Source organism: Mercenaria mercenaria, chromosome 10 (assembly GCF_021730395.1).
Source record: "Mercenaria mercenaria strain notata chromosome 10, MADL_Memer_1, whole genome shotgun sequence".
Classification (NCBI taxonomy): Eukaryota; Metazoa; Mollusca; class Bivalvia; order Venerida; family Veneridae; genus Mercenaria; species Mercenaria mercenaria.
In genome coordinates this window covers 39,755,519-39,781,186 of record NC_069370.1, presented here as the reverse complement: position 1 = coordinate 39,781,186, position 25,668 = coordinate 39,755,519, and the positions used below count along the sequence as shown (strand labels likewise).

Below are 25,668 nucleotides of genomic sequence, written 5' to 3'. Positions count from 1 at the left end.
AAAATTTATCATTCCTGTTTCTCAAAGGGGAATATTCAACATTTGACAAAGTATATACATGCATTTAGAAATAATTTAATAAATACTATAAACTGGCGAAAAATTTATGAAAATCGGACTATAAACAAAAAAGATATGGCAATATAAAAGTTATCAATTAATTAAACAGCAGCCATTTTGGGCACAGTGACGTCATCGTCCTTTCCTTACATGGATATTACCAAATATTGTATTTATGGCAAAATTATGTTAAATACAATTGAACATGGAGCTTAAATTTAAGGTATACACTTTTACACACATACTAAGGTTCATATTATTCTATGGCCCACAAAATATATTTCTCTTAGTTGTTATTCACTGATTTTACATATATGGTAATGCCCATATAAGGAAAGAATTATGATGTCCCCGTGCCCAAAATGGCTGCCATTTGATTACATCGATGGAATTCTAATGGCTATATCTTTTCTTTTCTTTTTGTAGTCCAATTTTGATACTTTTTTCTTTAGTGTTAATGTTTCACCTAGTTCTTTCTAATAAGAAATGTTGCTAGCTTGTTGCCCAACCCTTTTTGCTTTACTAGTATTTCGTTGTGTTGTATATGTTCTGATTTGTAATTATTGATATCATAAATGTGTAAATAGCAAATAAAATATTATTGAATTCAACTAAGGCTCCGATCATGTGTTACGAATCTTTAAAAGGCCAATAGCAAGACGACAAGTTTGTTTGTTTATATGTTTTGGGTTTACTCCGTTGTTCAACAGTGTTTCAGTTTTGTAACAGCGGGCAGTTAACCTAACCAGTGTTCCTGGATTCTGTACCAGTACAAACCTGTTCTCCGCAAGTAACTGCCAACTTTTCCACATGAATCAGAGGTGGAGGGCGAATGATTTCAGACACAATGTACAAGTAATGTAATATTGTAAATCAAAAAGTCAACAAATGTTTTGCCTACTCTTGGTGTAATTTTCCGCGTAAGGTTGTATTAATGAAAAAAAAAAAAAGAACTTTGGCACATACTATTTGCGTTTGTGCCATGACAAACTACTAGACTCCGCCGAGAATTCTAGCTTTGGTAACCATAAATGGCGATATCAAATATAGAAATATCATCATGATCGGTACTACCAACAGACCTTTAAAGATAAAAGATCACCTACGCAACTTAATTATACTTGGTGACCGTGATTTTTTTTAAACAAGAAGGCACTGCTGTTAAACTTTTGTATTGCAACGGATTTCTACACGGATTTCAACGTAAAAGCAACTCAGCTTCCTGCGTAAAATTATTGTATATTCAAGTTTTCTCGCGTTGGAAATAATGCTAAAGCCAATTAACTTCCTACCTTGAAAGGTTGAATTTTGTGAGACGTTATTTGGCAAGCTGCTAAACAATTTTAATAAAATATTGCATTAGAAAAAGAGCACTTGCGGTCAAAACATCCAATACAAAATGATTTTGATACAAATAGCAGCGCAATTATTACTTATACATTTGATACACATAACACCAGATGTGATGAGATCTCGGTCATGGCCAGGTAATTGAACTATATCCATCATACATTTCCTATTTAATCAGATAACATCTAGATATTATTACTGAAAGTCAAAAATATCTTTATCTCACATCTTACATATGCATGTCAGTGATTACATATGTATATCACAGAAAAACTGAAACTGAAACTGATTAATTTGATTAAACGCCTGCTTCTATACAATGACTGTCATTGTACATTTAATTAAACGAACCTTAAAAATACAAATGATGAAATGTAAAGAGGTGTTAACATGATTAAGCAAAAGACGATATATGGCCAGAAATAGTTCCGTGTGACAGTCAAAATAATGTAGTTTTTTCACCAAAACTAAGAAGAACAATTATGATTTGATATGTGATAATCTTTTATTGAAAACATTCAACCTGTTAGAAAGAAATTCGCACGAGATGTAATTCATGTTATATTAATCCTTTTTGAATCTGGGATGTGTCACAAAAGGAGTAGAGTAATAGACAAACACAATGCTATATTCATGAAAATTTCACATGTTATTACTGCCCAAAATTCTAAGAATTTGGCAAATTATATTGCTCGGCTTTAGAAGATTTGTTCAGTGTATATAAAGAGTTTCACAAAAAAGCTAAGAAAAATCATTCGTTTGTGATATGAGCCGTGCCATGAGAAAACCAACATAGTGGGTTTGCGAACAGCATGGATCCAGACCAGCCTGCGCATCCGCGCAGTCTGGTCAGGATCCATGCTGTTCGCTATCAAAGCCTATTTGAATTAGAGAAACTGTTAGCGAACAGCATGGATCCTGACCAGCCTGCGCGGATGCGCAGGCTGGTCTGGATCCATGCTGGTCGCAAACCCACTATGTTGGTTTTCTCATGGCACGGCTCATATGTGTACTGAAAAACAACGTGAATCTGCTTGAACATTTATAAGAATCTATGATTTGATGATGCTATTATATGTAAAATGTATGTCCACACATTGAGACGTGTTCTATTTTTAGATAACAGACCAGATTGGTGACGTAACAGACACTTACATACGGGAGAGCGCTATATAACACCCAATATAAAGCTATGTTATATGTAATAACTATAATAGTTTTATCAAATAAAATCTGCATTTACGTAAAAGTGAACTGGCGGAAGTATCTCTTCTCTATAAACAATTGAGGCCTCAGTGACCGAATGATTAAGCTCGATGACTTCGAATCACTTGCCCCTCACCTGCTTGGGTCGATGCCTCACTTGGAGCGTAAAATGTTTTATTAGAGGAAGTCATCTAGTCGGCTTACGGAAAGTCGGTCGTTCTACCTAGGTGCCTGTATATGATAAAATAATGCCCGGAGCGGCACCTCGTGTCTTCCGACTCCGTGAAGAGCTGGAAAGTCGCCATATGACCTGTAATTGTGTCGGTGTGACGTTAACCTACACAAAAACAAACAAAATCTATAGACAGTCGTTAGAAACTCAACTCATTTTGAGTGATAAATATACCATAATTATATGTCAGTATGTATTAATTAACATGACTGTAGCACCATATGCTGCATTCACATTACTTCCTTTATTTCATGGGATTTGTTTTATTTCAGTTTAAAATTCCGATTGCTATGAATGTAGAGAATCGTTTAAAGATCCAAAAACAGTTAAACATTGATTTATCTATTAGACAACACATTTTAAAATTTTTAAACCCATTTAAAATGTTTTCAAACTAGATTATATATTTTCAATCCAATTGTTACTATTTGGTTGTAAAAGAAAACTTTGAAATAATGTAAATTAATCAATGAAGAAACAGGTATTTAGTTCATATAATAGTCCTTACAAATTTAATGGACGGTGCCATCTCATGCTTGCTTTTTACTTTGTTTCTTCATTTGGGATCTCCATGGCTTAGTGGTTAAGGTCACTAACTTTGAATTCCTTGCTCCTAACCGTATTGAGTTCGAAACCTCGCTTAGGCTATAGAACTCTTCATGTTAGGAAGCCGCCCAGCTGGATATGGAAGATCTATGGTTCTACTTAGGTGCCCGCTAGTGCTTGAAATAATGCACAAAGAGGCACATTGGGTCTTCCTCCACCATCAGAAGCTGGAAAAGTAGCCGTATGTCCTACATTGTGTCAATGTGTCTCTAAACCCAACAAAAAGTAAAACAAAACATTATACAATAGGACTTCTTCCAAATCCTTGAATCGCGCTAGTGATTCCTTGATGATCTGCAAGAAGTTCTAGTGTGGTTTATACCCGTATAAACACAGAAAAATTGTATTAAGCTCATAATTACATTTTTACAATAGCTTGCTACAAAAAAATGAATGGTTTGCTGCTTGTTATAGGTATCGGAAAATCGAAATAAATGTCAGAATATCGATCTTTTAAACATATAGATAGAACAGCCAAAAAGACCCCTCCCCTCTCCCCCTCGTTCAGTTGTAATTCGCTTTCTAATAAAAATACAGTTCCTAGTTTCAGAAAAAATAGTTAAAGCTATATACTCTTTTTTGAAATGTTGGTGTCCAACTTTGAAATAATCCTTCAAACGACCCATTTTGTTCATGTATTTTCTAAACTATAAACTATTAACATTTCTAATATTTTGTGATCCTTGACTCTATCTGATATTTCTTTATTATGGAAAATTCAGCTGAGGCTGGCGGTTTCTAGAAAGAGTAATTACTTCGTTTTGTCAGCAGTGGCAACAATTTGAAGGAACAGAAGAGGGACATACTCAAGAAACGCTTCAGTAAAATTTGGAGAAAATATGTTTGGTGGTTTAAGGCATCTGATCCACAAATAGATAACATTTCGATGCCTGATGACCCCATTTATTGGTACATGTTTGTATCATTTGAAAGAGTTGTGTCTACTGAATAAGAATTGGTAAATAAAATGATCGCAATGATATGCACGAACCACTACAGTCATGCGTTTTGACTGCGAGATGCTAAATCTTACACTCCTTCCTCATTGGCCTCCGTCCATCTAGGAAGACGATGGGTTGCGCACGTCTGTCTGGGTTGAACAACGCCTTCGATGACTGTGAAGGCCGATTCTTGACTGGCTCTCTTTTGAGCAGCCGGTGCAAAAGAATACAGCGTCTATGCTCTGTGAAGAAGCCTTTCTCTTTGCCCTCTTTGCTTCACGGATCTCTCTCCTGTAGTCTTCAGCGATCCTCACACCTTCTTTGACGGCATGTCTCCAGCTTGCCCTGTCCGCGGCCATGTCCTCCCATTCATCAATGTTGATGTGGGTGGACTGGAGTTTTCTTTTGCATGCGTCCTTATATAGTAGACAAGGACGACCTTTCGGACGGGTACCTTGTTCCAGTTGGCCGTATAAGAGGTCTTTTGGAATCCGGCAAAGCCGTCTCTCATTTAACACTTACACTGTAATAACTGGATTTCTGTTGAAGTATCATTGAAAACTATAAAGTACTAAAAAAAAAAATTGTAACATATTTTGCCAAGTAACTACTATTTTTTTCAGTAGATAATGCACTTTCAAATGATACCAAAATTGTATGAGCTTACCAATATATTTTATTAGCGCAGCCGCTTTTATATAGAATTTGCTGATTTGTGGACCGGATACTTTAAGAGAAGATGATTTTTAAATAGTTTGTGCATGACAACATTTCAACGGTCCTTACAGCTCACCATGAGCTAAAACTTCTAATTATTGGCATGGAATTTGCACAAATGTCGAAATATCAAACCTATTCTTAGGAGATGGCTGATAAAACAATAAGTTTTGATAAGAGACTTATTGTTTATAAAATACAGATACTCCAACCGAATACCTCAGCGAGTTACTTCTTGTTCGGAAAGAAAATGAAATTAACAAAATGTAACAAGCGGGTATTGATGCTATTTATAACTATAATTATGGTTGACACTGCATCCATAAGTTATGTGTATGAAAAGAAAAAGAAAACAAGGACAACAGTCCAACAGGAAAAGCCAGATTAAAAGAACGCAGCAGCCCATAAAGCAGCAATAATTCTTACCCAAGTACCTTGACCTACATACAGCATTTCGCAAAAAAAATGTAATTAAAATGATCAAGAAGTAACGGCAGGGCATTCCGTTAAGTCATATGTAATGAAAAGAAAAAAAGACAAGGACAGAAGTCCAATAGAAAAAGCGAAATTCAAAGAAAGCAGCCACCAATAAAGCAACACTAATTCTTACCAAAGTACCTTGAGGTACAGTATTTCGCGAAAATGTCATCAAAATATATCACACACTTATCGAGATATCAACATGAATATAGAAGGTAGGAAAGAACGTTACAAGTTACACATGTCATTTACGGCAGAAATCGAAAAAAGGTCACTGAGAAGTACGTGCTTAACAGTCATAGCGTAATTCAAATGGTAATCATTACTGACGTTGTAAGGGAAGGGCAGACGACAGAAAGATGTCACTTTACGTCTTTAATTTTTCTGATTTTGTGCATTATTTTGATGTTAAATTTGAATAAGTTTTGTTTGAATTTTAGTGTGCGACGAAATGGCGTTTGTGGTATACTTTGAAATTCTGTTTTAGCACGTAACCTACCCAGAAAAGCATATGTCTCTGTAAAATCAGAATTGATTTAATTAACGTACATCTTGATATGATTTCTGTGACAATACAACGACAAATAAGTGGCGTAGGCATTACTTCTGGATCAACCCTCGAATGTCCGCAATGACGAGACATTAAAGAAATAAAGATGCATTAATAACACGCACAACGCTATGTTTTCCTCATGTTTATTCACAAAACTGTTTATGGAAATATCAATACCTGATAATTCATCAACGGTATATATTACCGCAATGGTATGTGGGAGAAATACACAAAGTAAACAGGAAACGAGTGTTCAATTAATACTCTATAGTGAAGCAATCCCTGTGAAATTGCATGCCATTATTGTTGTTAACAGGGTACATTAGGCATCTAAAAGTCTCTTTCACCCGTTGAAAATACTCGAGAAGTTCTGCATATGTTCAAATTTGATATTAATTTGAATAAAGTAAAAAAAGATATATATAGCATGAAATCAGTAGCATCTACAATGATGTAGACTATAGATGTTGGCCACCTTAAAATTCTGATACATTAGTGAAATATCAGAATGAAAAACAGAATTGTGACCGGAAGATGATATAACATTATATGTAGGTGATTAACACTCCACATGACCCTCTTGTAAAATTCATAAGGAATTGATACTTTTATACGTTTGAAACAATCATGAAACATTTTTAAATATAGATGTCTTTAATTATATATTTAGTGTTTGGTCATGTCATTTTGATTTTGTATTTTTCGGCGACGCCGTCTAAATTCGTTTTCGTTACCTATGCCACGTGACTTCAGTTTGCAAATCAAACTACTTGATAACGCATTATAGATGATTTATCAAAATGGAAGATTTATGCAACACTTTGCCTGATTGGACGAGAGTGTCAATTTCTTTCACTCTGTTGATTGTGCTACGCTGAGTAAAATGTAGACAAAGCGTTTATCCTAAACGACGGTGTTCACAGTTTTAAAGCTAACTTTGGCTCAGTATATTTAGCAAGAATATTGATATATCTCAAAATGATAAGTAAGTTTAATAAATATGATAAAAACCTGTTCAAATACCAACATATATCAAATTAAAGAAAGAGCTGAATACGGTCTGCGTATCAGATAAATAAGGGTGTAATAAGAGTCTTTTATGTAGAGAAGTGCTTTAAAAAAGATTTTCCTTGTTACAATTGTCGTCTGTATATGAAAAGGTTTCTTGCTTTTGTGACTTATTCAGATTACATATTAAAATGGGTACTTGTTTGCTTTGACATATTTGTTATAAAATATTTAACTGATTTATTATATATGAATAATTTTCTTTAGTATGGTATGCAAATATTGAACTCAGTTGAAATCTGTTTTATTATATATATGCTATATAATGACTGAATTTCATTACTCTGAAATGAAGGTATACAGTTTATCTATATGATATGACTACGGTCAAACTTTGCTTATGAAACAGAAATATTGAAATAATTACAATTGTATGTTTTGCTTGACCTTCACTTTTTTATAGGTGTGACGTCATTGTCCAAAGATTCATGAATAGCGAATATGCATTTGTTAAAGCGGGATCAGTTGGCCTATTTTAGAAATAAATAAAAATAATAAATAAAAAAATCCTTTAATTGACTTTTTCTCATGTATTCTAATCAAACTTGATTTGTAGCATCTTTATTAGGCCCGCAGCCAACTTTGTTCAGCTGGGACATTTAACCCCTTTTAGGGGCTGCTAGAGCTAAAACTAGAAATGCCTTTATATAGCGTCTCATGAACAGCTTGGTGGATCTTTGTCATACTTGGTCTGGAGCATCATTATAAGGCCCTCTTCCAAATTTATTTATATAGGAACTTGGGCCCTATTAGGGACCACTATAGCTAAAAATAGATATGCCTTTCTTCGCATTAACCACTAAAATGTAATGGATTTTTATCAAACTCGATGTGTAACGATATCGTAAGGTCTCCTGCTGTTACAAATGGGGATAGGGGCCAATTTAGCTAAAAATATAAACACGTTTAATGCCCTCTTCTCATGAACCGCTCCATGAATCCTCATCAAACTACTGCCGTAATTATTCGTCTAAGGATAAACGAAACAAAATTGCAACCCTACGAAACCTTTGCGAAAAATTAAAAGAGAACCATTTAAATTGTTAAAGTGCGGTGTTTAGTTTTGCAATTTGAAAAATGTTAGATGAAAGATGAATGTTAGATGAAAAATTCATAAACTTCTTTCCTTATTACAATTCGCCGACCACCATTTTTAAAGATATTTCTTGTTAAAAATACAGTTATTTAAGAAAAAAGAATATTATATACCGTATTCGTGTTCAGAATGTCATTTATGGCAAGTAATCAGATGACAAATAAGCGTAATAGCTGGTCGTTATTCTATATTAACCGAGTGAAATTTCAAAGGACTAAGTTTACATTTGGTCTGAAAAAGGACATGTGATGTCAAAATCTATTACAATCACTGCAGGTATACAGGTATTTTTGTACATGGTTATCAAAACATGTTTAGAAAATTAGTTAATGGCGCAGAATTCTTTGTTAGCGATTGATCTAATTAACACATAAGGTTTAACACAAGTAGTATTCGGAAAATAATTGCCATAACATGAAAAAATGTTCACACCCAATATTGTAGATATGAGGGATGTTCAAAATACATGAAATGATTCTACAAATGTGCATCCGTTACATTGCAGTGAAGTAAAATGTGCAGTGTAGCCAGGCCCATTTAAAAACGATTGCTACCCTTATGTTCTTAAATTGCATACTGACCACACAAAAATACCACTAAGAATAGAAGGGGTCACGTATCTTCTAAGGGATTTTTTTTTGTCTGACAGGTTAACACTATGGAATATCATCCAAACTGACAGCTAAAATGTAGACATGAACACATGTGTAATGAATGTGTTTATATTTTAATAACTGCAAAACATCTCCTTAAAATGCTACAAAAATGTCAAGTATAGGCCCACAATAAATTGAAACAGGAATTGGCCCACATAAAACATGAAAATGCCACATTAACAGGGGAAAAATTGAGGGTATTTTCCTTCCGCCATTATCCGACTAGCCAGGAAGTGTTGTTTGATTACCTATTTAGTACTTTTATACCTACTGCGCTCTCACGTATATAAGGATCTGTTACGTCATCAGAAAGGTCTGCTATCTAAAAAAAAGGCACATGTCTCAACGTGTGGATTTGATATACAGTTTTAGAAAAATAAGGACATATGACGGTCAAAATATATAATAAAATCTATAAGAAAATTCTTTGGAAGCTAAGTAACAGCAGACTCGGTACAGGAACGAAGCAATCAATTGTGAAATTACATGCCATACATAGAAAACATTGGGCATCTGAAAGTCTGTTTCACGAGTTGAAAAGACTCGAGATGTTCAATGAGATAATGCTGCATACTTTAAAATAAATACAGAAAACTGACGAAAAGCAGCAGATAATGCAAAAGGGAAAACTAAACAATGCTAAGTTACGATAACTAATGCATGAAGGTCAGTATCAACAACAAAACTGTACAAAATAATTTTTAAATGATGGTCACCTTAAGAGTCTGAGGCATCAGTGTAACTAAAGACTGAACGACAGAAATTGTGACTGGGAAAGAATATAACATTATATATAGGTGTTTAACAATTTACATGACCATCTTGTAAAATTGTATAAGGAATTGATATTTTTATACGTTTGGTAAATCATGAACTCTCTTTTAATATAGATATATCTCATTACATATTTAGTGTCTGGTAATGTCATTTTTATTTTGTAGGCACCTTAAATTTGGACGAATGAAAATTATACATAAAACCTTGTGCACGCTCATAAAGTCGTTTATCTGTTTTCACCGACTTTGTACAAATTTTGATTATGAAATATATATATGTAATAGAAAGAGCATTGAAACTCGAGGGTAAACGATTTGTACGAGGGGGCGTAGCCCCCGAGTATAAATTGTTTACCCGAGAGTTTTAATGTTCTTTCTGTTTTGTATCATAGCCATCCGTATATGGTAGTTGTAGGCGTTCCACATTGCCATATACAGCAGTTCAGTGAGTACTTAAAATCCTTGCTTTACAAATGTGTAAAGCCCAGGTAAAATAAACCAATGCTAGAGCAGAAAATCAATAAAATACACTTCTCTGTTTACTGTTCAGCTGGCACAGTTTAATTCCTTTACAACAGTGCGGTAACTAGCGTGCGGGTATTAAATATCTGCACACTTTTAGTTACAGCACCCTGTACTCAGTGTATACGAATTACCTGCACCAAATTTGTTAAGAAAAAACACCGAGCTATGATACAAATGTATTATAATGCATACGAGAGTTGTTCAATAAATACGTAGGCTGGCACAACTTAATGCGTAATTTAGTATTTATAACTGATACCGTTATAACAACTAACATGCCCGCTTGCTACTGTAATTATAAGAAAGGAATGACATTACACAGTACAGACATAGAAGTTGTTTAATAACCATAGCAACGCGCCAGCGTCCCTGGTGACGTTTTAACGTCTTAAATGTAAAAAACATCAATAACTGAAAACAAAATTACATATGTTTTGCAAATGAAAACTACATCAACTTTATGAATATATTTTAGAATATTTAAGTGATGTCTTTGTAAAGTTTCAAGTCAATCGGTCTTTCAATTTAAAATGAACAATACAAAAATAGAATAGTGAAAACTCAACAGGTCGCTCAACACGACAAAAACGAAAATGTTGCAGTCTCGGTTTGATTGAGCCTGTTCATGGTCGGTAGTGAAAATGCATAATACCATCTAGACCCGGCTTGAGCAGAACTCAGCATTTACACATGCTACAAGTACAAAAGTCAATTTAGAAACTCCGCCAGTTAAAATAATGGGTTTGCCCTAAACGAGAAAACAATGGGCAGAACTAAACAAACTGGAATTTAGAAAGGGGATCTGAGGTTATGGAGCGTGCATATCACAGGAACTGCCAAAAGACAAAATTAAAAAGCAGGCACCATATTCAAGGGGTGATTGTACAATACCCAAAGCTATGAAACGGGAGTATTGGAACCACCCAGAGTCTTAAATAAAATGACGCCACAAATAATCTAGAAGTCTTAGTAAAACATTAAATATTGAAGGACTTTGGAAAACACCAATAGAAACTTCTGAAGTACTGTAGAACACACGAGTTTCAGTTGACAAATCTTCAAAGCCAGCTCAATCGTCTTTTAATAACTTGATAAGGCATAATGCACTTATAAATAGATTGTTTTATGATTTCCAGTAAAATGAATGGTAAAAGAAATCTATGATCTACATGCTTCAGTTAAATGTATGTTTCGCAATAACCAAGAGTGACATCTTGTTGAAAATGAATATTCTTATTCTTCATAAGATAAACTGATTTATAATCATAGAAGTTGTTTAGTTAAGTTCAATAAATTTAAAGACATATTTAATTACAAATAAGTGATGAATTCATTGACATGGGCCGCACAACATTCCCGTTGCTTGATACAGAGAGGAAAAAATCTCCTAACATTTTCTCCAATCTTGCCGTCTTCAGCTCACCGAGTTATATCAGATAATACAGGATCTTCCCTTATCCTGCGTGGATATAAAACACAATATAGATGAAACGGTAGTCTCTGTATACAGGAAACAAATAATTATTCAATTGTTCCTGACACGGCACTGTCACCGACGAGAGTTGAGAAATAATTAGCGGCGACATAAAAGCACATAAAGATACCTGAGTAGACGGAAACTAACTCCATTATCAGAAGAGCTCAACATGAGGAACTAATGTGCGATTCAAACGAGGAGAGGACCACGGAATCTAAGACACAAATCGTACTTAAGAAAGTTTGAATTTCTTTTTCTAGTTAAAAGACGTTTTGGATTTTAAAAGTAGTTTGAAAAAAGACATATATAAATCTTAACTCTTCATTAAGAAAAAAATTGTTTTATTTGGTTTGCTTATCAGGGGACAGTTTTCAAAGAAAATATAAAGTACAAAATATACGAAATTTCATACGATTCATCCGAAGAAAATACGAAAGTACTTATCGTAGAAGTATATATCTGACGTTATTCGTGAGGGACTGTATATCTCAAAGACTTAATACTCTGCTAAAAGGTAAGATTCAAATTGACAGTAATATCAAAATATGAAAAAAAAAATCTATTAATTTAAATATTTTGAAATAGTTATGCCATTACACATCTATTAAAAGGACTTCTTGCCAGGTTAATTTAAGACAAATAAAATTTTGAAAAAGAAAACGACATTCTGTATCTGTAAGATCAAATAAAAAGATAAAACAGTGGAGTTATAGGCAATATTTGATTTAAGAAAAACGAAATTTATGAAATGTTAAGAAATCTCTCTACAGAGTAAACAAGCGAAAATGAGGTATTTCAACCGGAACGTCTAGAGTGCAACTTCCTATTGACTAATATTTATTTATCAGTTTTAATATTCTACAACATTTTTTAACATAATAAGTTTTGGCATTAATTCGGAGGCGAGTCCCTTGAAAAAATCCCTTCTAAATTGAACAAATGCACGAATTAATTATTTTGCATGTTTAAAATGAAAAATGCTTTCATTATTACACAGCTTTATGGTGTTGAATTATAGTTAAAGAGTGTTTATTGTTCATGGAATATCAGTTAACTATTGTTCTCAAAATCCAGCACGTACCATATCAAGACTTACTGGTATTTTCCAGTTTATACTCCTGGCGTAACGCTCTACTAAAATGGTCATAATGGCAGTGTTTATAACGTGGCAGCCATATTTTTATCATCAAAAATATATTAAATTTGTTTGGCTTTCTCTTTTTGATAAGGGTCATCTCAGATATCAGTAACAGATTTGAGCCGCACCATGAGAAAACCAACACAGTGCATTTGCGACCAGCATGGATCCAGACCATCCTGGATGCACAGGCTGGTCTGGATCTATGCTGGTCGCAAATGCACTATGTTGGTTTTCTCATGGTGCGGCTCATTTGAATATTTGTCGAACATAGTAGAAAGTATTTTTGAGTCCAGTGATTTTGGCCACATCACTTTGCGGCTCTTGACTGCATATGTTCATGTGTGACTTTGAAAGTAGTGCTTTGCCATCAATGTAAATACGCATATTCTCTTTTGGACAGATGTATTTTTACATAAAAGTCAAAACATTCTGGACCTTTAAGACCTAGGTAGCGACATTGTGGAGCTCCAAGATATGCTTGATTAAGAAGACAATAGACATATGAAAATTATTAATTTCTTGACTTAGGTTTTTGAATCTGCATTTCATTTAGGTTGTTTGTTCCAGTGAGCACAAGATGTCATTTTACGAGTTACGTAGCCATGAGTGAAAACGTAAAATCTGATGTTCAAGAATAAAATACATTTTGACCAAACATATTTTCTTTCAGTTTCTTTCTTCCAATGGCTTTAACTAAATTTTAACTATTTTGGAATTACATCATTTTTTACTGCGAAGTTATGAGACATATTTCACTGATTATTTTCAATAGTTTACTAAAGAAAACCTATAATTAATTGTAATGTGCTTTTTGGATAAGTAATTTTGATGAAATTTGAAATTTCTTCAATTTGATCTTTTGTTCTTTTGTTTCATTTCTTGTTATTTTTTCCAAAGTTTTATGTATATCAGATATGTTAAGTATGTTAATTTTCAGAAGGACGTAAAAGATGTTGGATGATTTCACATCCCTTAGACTTTCGTGTTTTTATTCATAATAAGTGATTCAAGGCGTTTCTGTAATTCTATACATAATAGCATATTACACAACTGATTGCCATCCTTAATTTTTCAAGAACCGATAAAAATCTTATACTAAAGCACCAAATTTGTTTCCAATATATGCGTTATCTAATATATTACACCTAACAAATATTCTTTTAAACAAACGCTAATTAACCCGTGGCAATATTAATAGAGGCTATAAACATTTCTATGAATGTCATATTTGAGTCATTTTTATTATTTATTCAACAACATACAATTTCTTTCCCTGTTGTAAATTAATTCAAAACAAAGGCAAATAGCTGTGATGCGTCATAAATATGTTTTCATGTTACGACGTCTTGGGCCTAATGTAAAAAACAAATTTTGGCCTGTTGTACTCAGTTTCTTAAAACACACTTCAACATTAGGATGTTGTAGTAACTTCCAACATTAGGATGTTGTAGTAACTTCAACATTAGGATGTTGTAGTTATTGCACTTCAGCTCCTTTTCAGACATGTTATTTTAACGAACATGAACGAACGATAGATGAGAGAAATGATAAATGGTAATAATGAAATATATTGCATTTGTCGTTTAAAGCCATTGTTTTCAACAGCTTTCTGGTATTTTGTCGTAACCTTTTAGGGTCATCGTTAGCTATGAATTAAGAGACAAATTTACACTTTTGCACGTGTAAACAATTATTGGCACGCACCTGTATAGTGAGTGCTGTCATATGTTGCTATTTATTACATGTTTTCAGAGAATTATTGGGATATAACATGAAATATACCTGGAAGTTCACATTGAAAAATATATGAGCCGCACCATGAGAAAACCAACATAGTGCATTTGCGACAAGCATGGATCCAGACCAGCCTACGCATCCACGCAGTCTGGTCAAGATCCATGCTGTTCGCTTTCAAAGTCTGTTGCAATTAGAGAAACCGTTAGCGAACAGCATGGATCCTGACCAGACTGCGCGGATGCGGATGCGCAGGCTGGTCTGGATCAATGCTGGTCGCAGATGCACTATGTTGGTTTTCTCATGGTGCGGCTCATATATTTTTCAATATGAAATTTCTCATGGTGCAGCTCAATTATGTTGGTGGTATGTAATTCAAAATGTTAAAATTTATCAGATCTACACAGCTCTCATCTCGTCAAAGAGTTCTGTACATACGGGTGTTATTAGAAACTACGTATACATCTGTCATTACATTATCCGGCCTCGAGGGTAACTGTTTAGGCGGTAACGAGGCTCCCTGCCGAGTTACCACCTAAACAGTTACCCGATAGCCGGATATTTCCATCTGCACCTACAACCAGTGATAGAATCTTTTTCTTGTATACCGATTTCAAGAAATAATAATAAGAATAAAATCAATTGAACAGCTTTCTTTTTAGAACTATTTCTTATGGCAGTGTATTTAAACAAAGCGCGGGAAACCAACGCCCGTAAACAGGAAAGACGTCATGACGTTTCAAAACAAACAACAATGTTTAGTTCCGGTTTTGTTCTATCAGTTGCAGCGTAACGTTATGAATTTTTGATAAAATAACGTGATTTGAATCGAGAAATATACTATCAGGAACCAATAGGAACTGTCAAGGTATTGAATTTTTATTCCGTTTTTAAATAGAATATAAATTACTACACAAATCTTCTACATATATGTAGTTCTTATACGTCATTTACAGCACGAGAGTCATCTTACACCCCGGGGTGTAAGATGGATTTTTCCAGCACCGGTAAAGATACCGGAAATCCCCGTCTGGTATGCAAAAAAAATGTTCTTGGCATTATTTAACGTTTTATCCCAGTGCCAAGACGTTCGAGTGTTGGATTATGCGTGACTGTGAGAAAATGTTGTTTATTCCAGACTTTGATTATAAAATAGCTTCATTTGTTTCGAAGATGTCGAATGAATGTGTGAAGTTATGGTGATTCCCTATTGCATATATTGATGCCACTTCGTTTGAAGTGAATTATGTTATTACACTTCGGTAAAAACGCCGACCAGGTCGATAACGCGTTCTTACTATTATTCGTTTTCTTCTAATCATGCACTATGTTACTTACTACATACTATGTCAATATGTAAAGTAGGTAGGCAAAAGATTACTGTTTATAATGTATAACTTTACTACACTGCACATAACGGGAAGAAATTTGTAGAGCCATTTCATGTATTTGAATATCTTTGCATCTGCAACATGACGTGCGAACTTTTTACATTTTGTAAATGCTACTTGTTTTAAAACTATTTCCGAAATAGGTCTTTAACATAATTATGCGGTCAAAATCGGACATTATTATGACTTTTCAAACAATATTCGCTGTGTCTTGTTAGCAACCAATGCAGTATTGGGAAACACGAAAAAAAGACTTCTTTGTCATTAACTAGCTTTCTAAACACGTTTTGATAACCATGTACAAAATAACCTGTATACCTGTTACGACAGTAATACATTTCTGATGTCATATGTTCTTTGTCAGAACTGTGTCGCAACAAATACGCGGATAATTAATTGTTGACTGGATATGGGTGGAATTGAGTTATGGTTATATTTGCCACATAGAAAAGCTTATGAATCAACTAGTTATTTAATACTACAATCACCTGGTGTTACTGTGCACAATCACATTCGTAAGAAAATAAATAACAAAATAATATCAGTTTTCAGTTTCTATGTTTGGTATATCAAGATACAAAATGTATTTTTATATGAAAACTATTGCCAAAATATTATATGTACAAACATAATTTTTATAATTCATGTATACTACAATTACAAAACTACATTTTAACAAAAATCTTGGAGTTTTTATAGAAGACTAATAGCTGTAACTTTTTTTTCAACCTGCATTGCAGAATAGGCATATTTGTTTGTATTTCTAATAAGTTTGCTATCATTCGCTGATAATATTCTAGTAGATCTGTGTATACAAGCAAACAAATTTTGAAAAAAAACAAGGATCACTACTTTATTTTTCACGAAAGTTTTTATAAAGTGGACAACATAACATGAAATGCTATTCAGATTCCATTTGTTGTGAACAAAGTTTATATACTCATAAATTTCTTAACACAGCAGTTACTCTCCGGATAATGTTTAGATAATGTCAACAAAATCTAACATAAGACATTTCTTTTTATGTAGTTCATTGCCTACAAATATCTAAATATTTCTCCTATTTGAAAAACAAAACGGTTCGAACTTTCTATAGTAATACAAATTAGACTGACTGTAATTCTGCTAAAGCCGGTGCTTGTGGCTTATTAGTGTATAATAATTCTAATGTTTTGGGATCATAGAGACCTTTCAATATCTGTGCAATAAAATTCCGCTCAAACCGCTGCTTGGGGAGGTGGGGGGGGGGGGGGGGGGGGGGGGGGGGCTTCAGAGATGTTACACTTTTCATTACTTCTCATTAACAGTGTCGTTTGTTATTTTGCTTGCTTGCGTTCTATGTTGCCAACGATTCTCGTTATAGATTTTATCATGTATATTATTATTAACATAGACATGTAGTTTAAGTTTGAGATTTTATAACAGCTGCCCAAGTAGATTTAGCGTTGTCAGTTTATACTGTTCTACAAATATATTATATACTAGCGGCTCTGTAGTTTTCTCTTTAACCAGTATTTAAGAGCACCATCATTTAAAATAACAGAAAGTGGGAAACGACAAAGCCCGTAAAGAGCAGCAACAGTAAAAGTCTCAGAAAAACTTAGAACAAATATCCAGAATCTTAGATGAATTTTTTTCAAGACCCGTTCAAACAGTGTCGTTTGTTATTTTGCTTGCTTGCGTTCTATGTTGCCAATGAATCTTCTTATAGATTTTATCGTGGAAATTATAATTAACATAGGCAATTTGCTTGCTTGCGTTCTATGTTGCCAATGGATCATGTAATATTAGCATTAACATCGGCAATTTGCTTGCTTGATTGTATTGCTTTTTCGATTCTGTTCGACACTGTTCTCTCTAGATTTTAAGATATTTCAGAAAATATGTATTTGTCTTTCCTTCTCATTCATATTTGACTTTGGAAAAAAACATTACTTGCATCTATTGCTATCTCCAAGAATTATGCAGCTGTTATCTGCTTGTTCGCAGCTATTCCTTAATTGTCTCCAGGTGTGTTTTATTTTTGCCTGTTTCTAAGGGCTTTTTTTCCATCTATTGTCTGTTTTCAAATTTTATGTATGTTGTAACGTGTCATATGACAGTGAACATAAGTAAATATTACGATTCTCATCTAAGTAAGAATCAAACGAATGAAAATTGTTACGCTTAATTTTCTTTTTAGTTGGAAGAAGGTTATGTGTTACTACACCACATAAAAGAAGGTGACCACTTACGGTTAAACAACTTTTTGTATAAGCGGTAATGTAACTCTGTTCCCATTTTTAAAAAAAATGAATTTTAAGCATGAACATGTCGTTCTAGATTATCTCTACAGCTGTTTACAATTGGTTTAACGAAAAAGCATATAACCCATTTACTAAACCACCCTGTTCATAATTGGGACATTGTGTTCAAAGCAACATACTTTATCTGCACTGATTAACACAGAGTGAAAATTCGCTTTATTATTTTTATTATTAAAGTGTTAAAAGATATTTTTACTTTAAAAAGCTCATGAGTAATTTTATACTCAACTGCATACATCTACCCGATAGATACCTACCCAGGCAACAGCTTTCTTCCTTGCGGTCACTGGTATATTTTCATTTTTGTCTCCTCAATGTAGACTTCCTTCAGACTGTGATACTAGTAGAAATACTCATTATTGATATCTACCCGCTAGACACCTACCTCAGGCAACAGCTATCTTTCTTGCGGCCACGGGTATATTTTCATTTTTTTATCTCAATGTAGACTTCCTTCAGACTGTAATACTAGTAGAAATACTCATTACTGACATCTACCCGCTGGATACCTACCACAGGCAACAGCTATCTTCCTTGCGCGGTCACGGGTATATTTTCATTTTTTTTATCTCAATGTAGACTTCCTTCAGACTGTAATACTAGTAGAAATACTCATTATTGCCATCTGCCCGCTGGATACCTACCTCTTTGTCAAGGCAGCAGAATACCAAGACTCATAGTTATATCACTCATATAATAGTTACAAAAAACATATTGGACCAAATTCTTTGATCGAAAAGAAGATAACTGAAATAGATATTTTAGCTTCTCTGCTTTGGTAGAAAAAAACAGGGACATATATCAAACAGGGAATGCCATGTTCCAAAAACAAAGCCTCCGCAAAACGAAACCCACAGCACGCAGACGTGCGCACTACAAACACACACACACACACACACACACACACACACACACACACACACGCGCGCGCGCATACAAAGCAAACACACGAGGACAAAACGAACAAATAAAGGAACACAGGGGGGCACCGCCTTGGAACGGTCAGTGGCAAAAACACAACTGGGGAGCTTAAACCGGTTTATGATGCGCACCCAACCTCACTCTTACCCCCATCATGTTCCATAGACAGACACGGGACAGTGTAAATAAAAGTTATCCCCGCCAGATGAATCTCTAACACACGTAATGGAAACAAAAAGGCATGGCATGTAAAACACAAAAATGCTCTTGTATAATACATGTATATAAACAGCAAACCTTGAGAACCAAAAACGTATGTACTCAATGCATTTGCAGAAGACAGAGCAACAAGAGAACCACCCTTAAGGGCCCGACGAAACAGGCCAGAAGACAGATATCAAAACAGTTCAGTTCTGGTGTGATTTAAAAACTGCTTATCATAGAGTCCTCCCCCTCTTCCGTCAGACACAATCAAAGAGGGAAGCGTAGTGTCCAACTGTAAACGGGTTGAACACTTAACATGCGGTATGTCATCAATAAGATAAAATTGTTTCATTGTTGATATTTGTAGACGATATGATGGCAGGTAATGTTGTATTGTATAAAACTTGGTGAAATGTAATAGACATTCAAATGCAGGACATATGCTTGAGGATATTCTTCAACAGTTCATCTAGCACTACATTACTCCTTTTAAATAGTAAAATATGTGAAAACATTCTTTGGAAGCATAGAACTCAAGCAAGCAACATAATAGCAGACTCGACCTGACAGAATCTGTTAATGATTGCGAATGAAATGGAATATGCAACACCCCTTATGCCCCCACCCCGCTAGCATTGGCTTAAGTGGAACTCTAGTATAGTTACAATATATATTACTAGCCATACAGATTTTCTGTATGCCTAGCTGTGTCTGTGAGTATTTCGTGGTATAACGTCAATCTAATCTCTTTGGGGTTATTATTACTTACTGTATCTCAAGCAAGAACAAATAACCACCAGGAAAAGCCACGTTCCAAGAACGTAGTCTCCCCAAACCGCAACTCATTGAGGAGTGCACACATGGTAGCGTGCGCGATAAGAAAAAACACCACACTATAACGAACAAAATGATAGTGTACAAAACCACTGCAGTACCTCGGCGAAGTCATGTAAATTTCTTTCTCGTTCAGATTGAATACGTGTAATGGAGAAAGCCGTCCTACCTGCATAATTCGGGTTTTGCATTCCTTCCGACTGAAAACAAATTTATCACATAAAGTAGATAGTATTTTTCATTTATTTGTTCGTCCGTACGTCTGTCTTTTTCAGATTTTTATGAGTTAAACTATCTAGTCGTGCTGCTTTGTTTTTTTATGTAGTATCTATCATGATAGGTATCATGCCGTTTGTATTTTAATTACTAATCGTTCAGAAAACGTCCTATTTAAACACGTTTATTATTTGATAACCGATGTAGACAGACATGACTACTAATTATTATTTGCTAACTGATATGGATAGACATGAATGATTGCTTATTATTTGATAACTGATACGGATGGCATGACTTATTATTTATTATTTCATAACTGATATTGATATACATGACTATTAATTATTTGATAACTGATACGAATAGACATGACTATTATTCCAGTTATCTTCTTGATTTGAATTGTGTCCACTCAAAGAACAATCGTGTTTATATCGATATGGGAAACTGACACTTTGTCTTCAACGATCTATACTTTGTCTTACATGTTATTTTTTTTTAAAAGCCATTAAATTTATGCTATTTTCAAGATGTTTCTGTATAGAAGAATAAAAATAACAACTTTTCCTGATAATTATTATTGTAACTAATCCTGTGCTAAAGGTCTTAACTGAAAAATAAGAAAGTATGTGCGAAAAGTATAAATACAACATATAATATAAAGTTAATTAAACTATCTAAGTAACAAATGACCTTTATCCATTTAAATAATGAACAGGACTGTTATCCACCTACAATCTAATGACTTTATACTCAGTCTCTACAGTTCAAACAAAAAATGCATTTATTTGCTTTTATCGAGATCATTTTATTTTTATCGCCAACAAAACGCTATCATGGCAGCGATTATCTCTTAAGCCTGCTGATCCGTAAACCATTTCCATATGAACCAAACTTTGTAAATGAACACCTTCAAAGAAATATTCCCAATCCCATGTTTTTAATCTGTAACGGCCGTTCTAGAAACACGATGTTAATGTATCTTGATTGATGATCCTGAGTAATGGTTCACTGGTTTCTCTAATAGTATTTGCTCTTATTGGAATCTTACTGAAAATAGGCGTATATCATGAGATAAATGCTATTAAGTACAAAACGTTTAATTCCTGCACTCAGAATTGAAAAACAATTACTGTTACGTTATGCTTTTGGTACATTCATCCGTATGTAAGTTCTTAAAGCGGAGCATGCCTCTCGCACATTATCGACAACTCTGCCAGTGTGAAATCATACAATTATCCAAGTTTTCTAAGCCGAAATATTCAGGTGAATTAGTTTTGTAGATGCTCGTGTAAGTGAGCGATGTTTCTATCGTCGTTTTCTTATATTATTTCATCACAAGGTTATTAAGGAAAAAATGATTCCAATAAAGAGGTTTCGCTTTCTTCGTTTTGCCTAACGTTCATGTTTTTCGTGAAATGGAGATCTTTGTTTGTTTTTCTTAAATGTACTGTTTCCCTTATCATCACATCCTGACTTTTATGAGACACTAATGAAATTTGAACTGGTATTTCTACCTTAGTGATGGTACCTGAAAATTTAAATTGCATCTGAGCTTGCCTTCTGTGTGAACATTTTATACAGGAGTTACTTATTTTTTTTTATAATATATTTGCTTTTATACATTTTTATACTGAAAGGCAACATTTAATTCGAAATTTTTGGTCCTATTTTAAAACATGCAGTTAGTAAAAATAACTGTTCTACTACTATTTATTTTTCTAGACGAAAATGCATAGATTTGAATGTGGTTCCCAAAATATAGCTTACTTCAAGATCTCTGGCCTATCGTTTTAACAAAAAAACTAGATGTTATTTTTAAATTTCGAACATATTTAATTTAAATATAGAACTGGTATTTATTACAGCGGATAATTTACCGATATGGTATGATCAAAGGAAAGAAAACAACATTCATGAAAAAACTACATATAAACTGTATAAATCTCTTTAGCACATTTTATTAAATTTGTTCTTCGAGAATAATCAAGAGCTCAGAATGTATTAGAAAGATCAGAGCGATACAGAAATGAACGTTCTGTCTGATAATCATACCAACATCTTACAAAAACACCTAAAGGACATATTCCAAGTTTTATGGTAAGCACCTTGTGTCTACAGATGTACCTAATTTGCATATTGTAATTTTATGGTAAGCACTTGTGTCTACAAATGTACCTAATTTGCATATCGTATGGGCATTTACCTTGCAGTTACAGAAACTCTTTTTAATGCAGTACAGATGTAACCTAGTATAAATAAAATTGTCGTGTAAGATAATAAAAGCAATGGCAATGAAATCCACCAAAGCAACAAAGCCGTTGCCGCTGTCAAAATTTAACATATTGACCACACGGCGTATTGACAAAATTTTGCAAGTAAAATAAATGGTATGCTCTTCTGTTTGCGCCATTTTTATATAACTATAATATTAGGTACCGTATCTATCTTCCGTTACCTTGTTTATGCAAATGCTGAAATCTCACAAGCATTTTATACTTCAAATGAACACCAATTAATGTTGAATCTCCAATGATGAATTGATGATGTCTCTAATGTCAGCAAGGAGGCTTAAAAAAAGCATTTATTCCTAACACATACACGTTCAATATTTTTGTGTTTAATTAGCATCTAATATGATTGTAAATTTTTAAAAAATAAATTGCCATGGTTTTGCTATCACATTACACATTCTAATTCAGGCCCCTTGATCACAAAACATTTTTCGGTCTCGGCTGAATTTGAGCTTGAAATTTTAATATCAATTTTACTAAATCTTCAAGACTTAATTCCACCTGAAATTGATCATCAATATCGAAAAGTCATTTGAAAATAGTTATTAGCTTAAAATTAAGTTTTAAACAAACTATTTGGATATAAATGACAAATAAAGTTTCATTATCAAACTCAGCCGAGACTGAAAATATTTTGCGAAGACGGGGCCAGGCCAAAATACAAATATTTTTTGTGGACTTATTGTATAGGTTTATTCTATTTGTACCTAAACTATAACTCATCTTTTATGATATTCAATTAAGAAATCAGGAGCTTTGGCTGCATAATTATGTACAAGAGGTGTTCAACTTATAACTGAGCACTTAGAAACTTAACTTTATGAGAGATTGCACGAGAGTTTCGAACCTTTTGCATTGTACTATCTCCAGCATTACAATAATTTATTGATACATGTACATGTACTTTTGTTAGAAAACTTATAAGGTGCACCCGAGAAATTAAGTGGCAAATTGCCAGTCAAAGTGCGTGGGCTATTGAGTCATTTATGTAGGAATTTGATAACGTGTTCAGTGAGATGAGATATAACATTTGAGCCGCGCCATGAGAAAACCAACATAGTGGCTTTGCGACCAGCATGGATCCAGACCTGCCTGCGCATCCGCGCAGTCTGGTCAGGATCCATGATGTTCGCTTTCAAAGCCAATTGCAATTAGAGAGACCATTAGTTTTCCCATGGTGCGGCTCATTTTTTAATTATTTTAATTATACATTCGTAATAATACTGGGTTTCAATTCAACAGAAACAGTACTGAAGGAATAAGGAAACCTGCAACACAACGGCATACTACGGCAATACCCACTGCTATTTAGTCAATCGCTAATAGAGTCTCAAAAGACTGTTCTCCAACTGAAAGACATATGTCGTCCAAGTAAGGAAATTTCACTCGAGACGTTTAACTGTTTTTCATTCAAAAATAAGGGCAAAAGTTAAGAAAAAGTGCTAGGTTCATCAGCTCAAGTTCCTTGAGGTTGTGTAAGAAAAAGTGTCACCGGATAAAGGTAAATCTGGACATTTTGTATGATGCTTAGATGGAACGTATTGGCATTGGCGGTTGTGAAATATCAGTAAAGGTGCTAGTGTTCGTGAGAACCTGGAGATCGTTTACTTTGATTCTTTCGCTGCGTGACCTATTTGTGGAAGATAGAGTATCGTTTCCAGGCAATACTGAGACTCAATTTGTCAACATTAAACTAAATGCTACATGGAAATGGTTTTGATAAAACTAAAACTTTTCTAGAACATTTATGAAAAAAATATTTGCTTTATCTGTTTCCAGAAGTGTTCGCTAACAGACATATATAACTTCTTAAAACTACAAAAAAAAAAAATATTACATAACTCCTGAGGTTTCTGTACGCATCCCTATTAACTTTGGTATATGGGAAGTCCTGAAGAGACAATAGCAGCTCACTATATAGATCCTCTATGATTTTAAACTAATCTTTAGGGCACAGGGAAAAACTGGACAAATAATCTATTAATACAACATTGCCTCGCAGATATACGGGCCCAAAACTTTTATTAAAGTTAAGGTATAAATCTACGGGAAAATGTATTTCAGTACTTATTTTTCATCCGTTTAGTTGTTATCCGAAATATTACATAATGATAAACATCTTTAAGAATAGTTTCAGTTAAATTAAATACGCCTTGTATTTAAGTTAACCTCAAAATTTAACCTTTTGAAGTAATTATGTGTTGATTAAGAAGTATAAGTCACAAAGATGCAACAAGGCCAAGTTGTATCAAACATAGATTAGCTTATTCCAGTTTGTACAGTAATTGATACTATGACATTGACTGTCATTTATGTCGCCTTGAGCCGTTAATAGGTGCGTTTGTGAAACGTAAATATTGTTTTTCATTGACATCGTCATTCATACCTATTTGTGGGAAATATTAGCGTGTTTCATAACACACCTAGATCTCTTTTATCTAGTAACAAAACTCTATCAGCTATGGTCTGACATGGTGGGAGGACCTCTGACTATTTGAAATTAACCCTGCCTAAGCTTATATGTGATTTCCAATAGTTAAGTAAATATATACATATTTACAAAAAAAACGTATTCCTGCTGTCTCTGAATGCGCTGATCTTCAAATGGAATGATATTAAAAAAGAATTATTCCATTCATTTCGGATAAACAATGCTGTAGAATATTTTATTATCTCCTATATCTATTATTGCCGCGTCAAGAAGGCTCTTAAATATAATTATATTTCCCTAAACACTGGTTTAGGCAGTGACTGAGGTAACAGTGTATTTGTCTAGTGTATTGAGTCAAACTGCTCAGTTGTTTTACAATCTCTCTATATTGATCTTACATATCTGCAGGTAAGGCAGGGTTTTTCCTACCCGAGGGACAGTATGAAACGA

The 25,668-nt window shown here is 34.0% G+C and overlaps 1 protein-coding gene across 2 annotated transcripts in view; it reads left to right on the top strand.

The window, feature by feature from the left end:
* The window catches only part of LOC123560380 (uncharacterized), a 59,628-nt gene that overhangs the window by 13,772 nt on the left and 20,188 nt on the right, over positions 1–25,668 (top strand). Inside the window, exon 1 of one of the 2 annotated variants that reach the window (XM_045352577.2) lies at positions 11,686–12,257. The exons of the other annotated variant lie outside the window; for it this stretch is intronic. The gene's annotated coding sequence lies outside the window, so the exon portion shown is untranslated. Of the gene's footprint in view, positions 1–11,685; positions 12,258–25,668 lie in introns of those variants that run through there. 2 annotated transcript variants of the gene reach the window in all.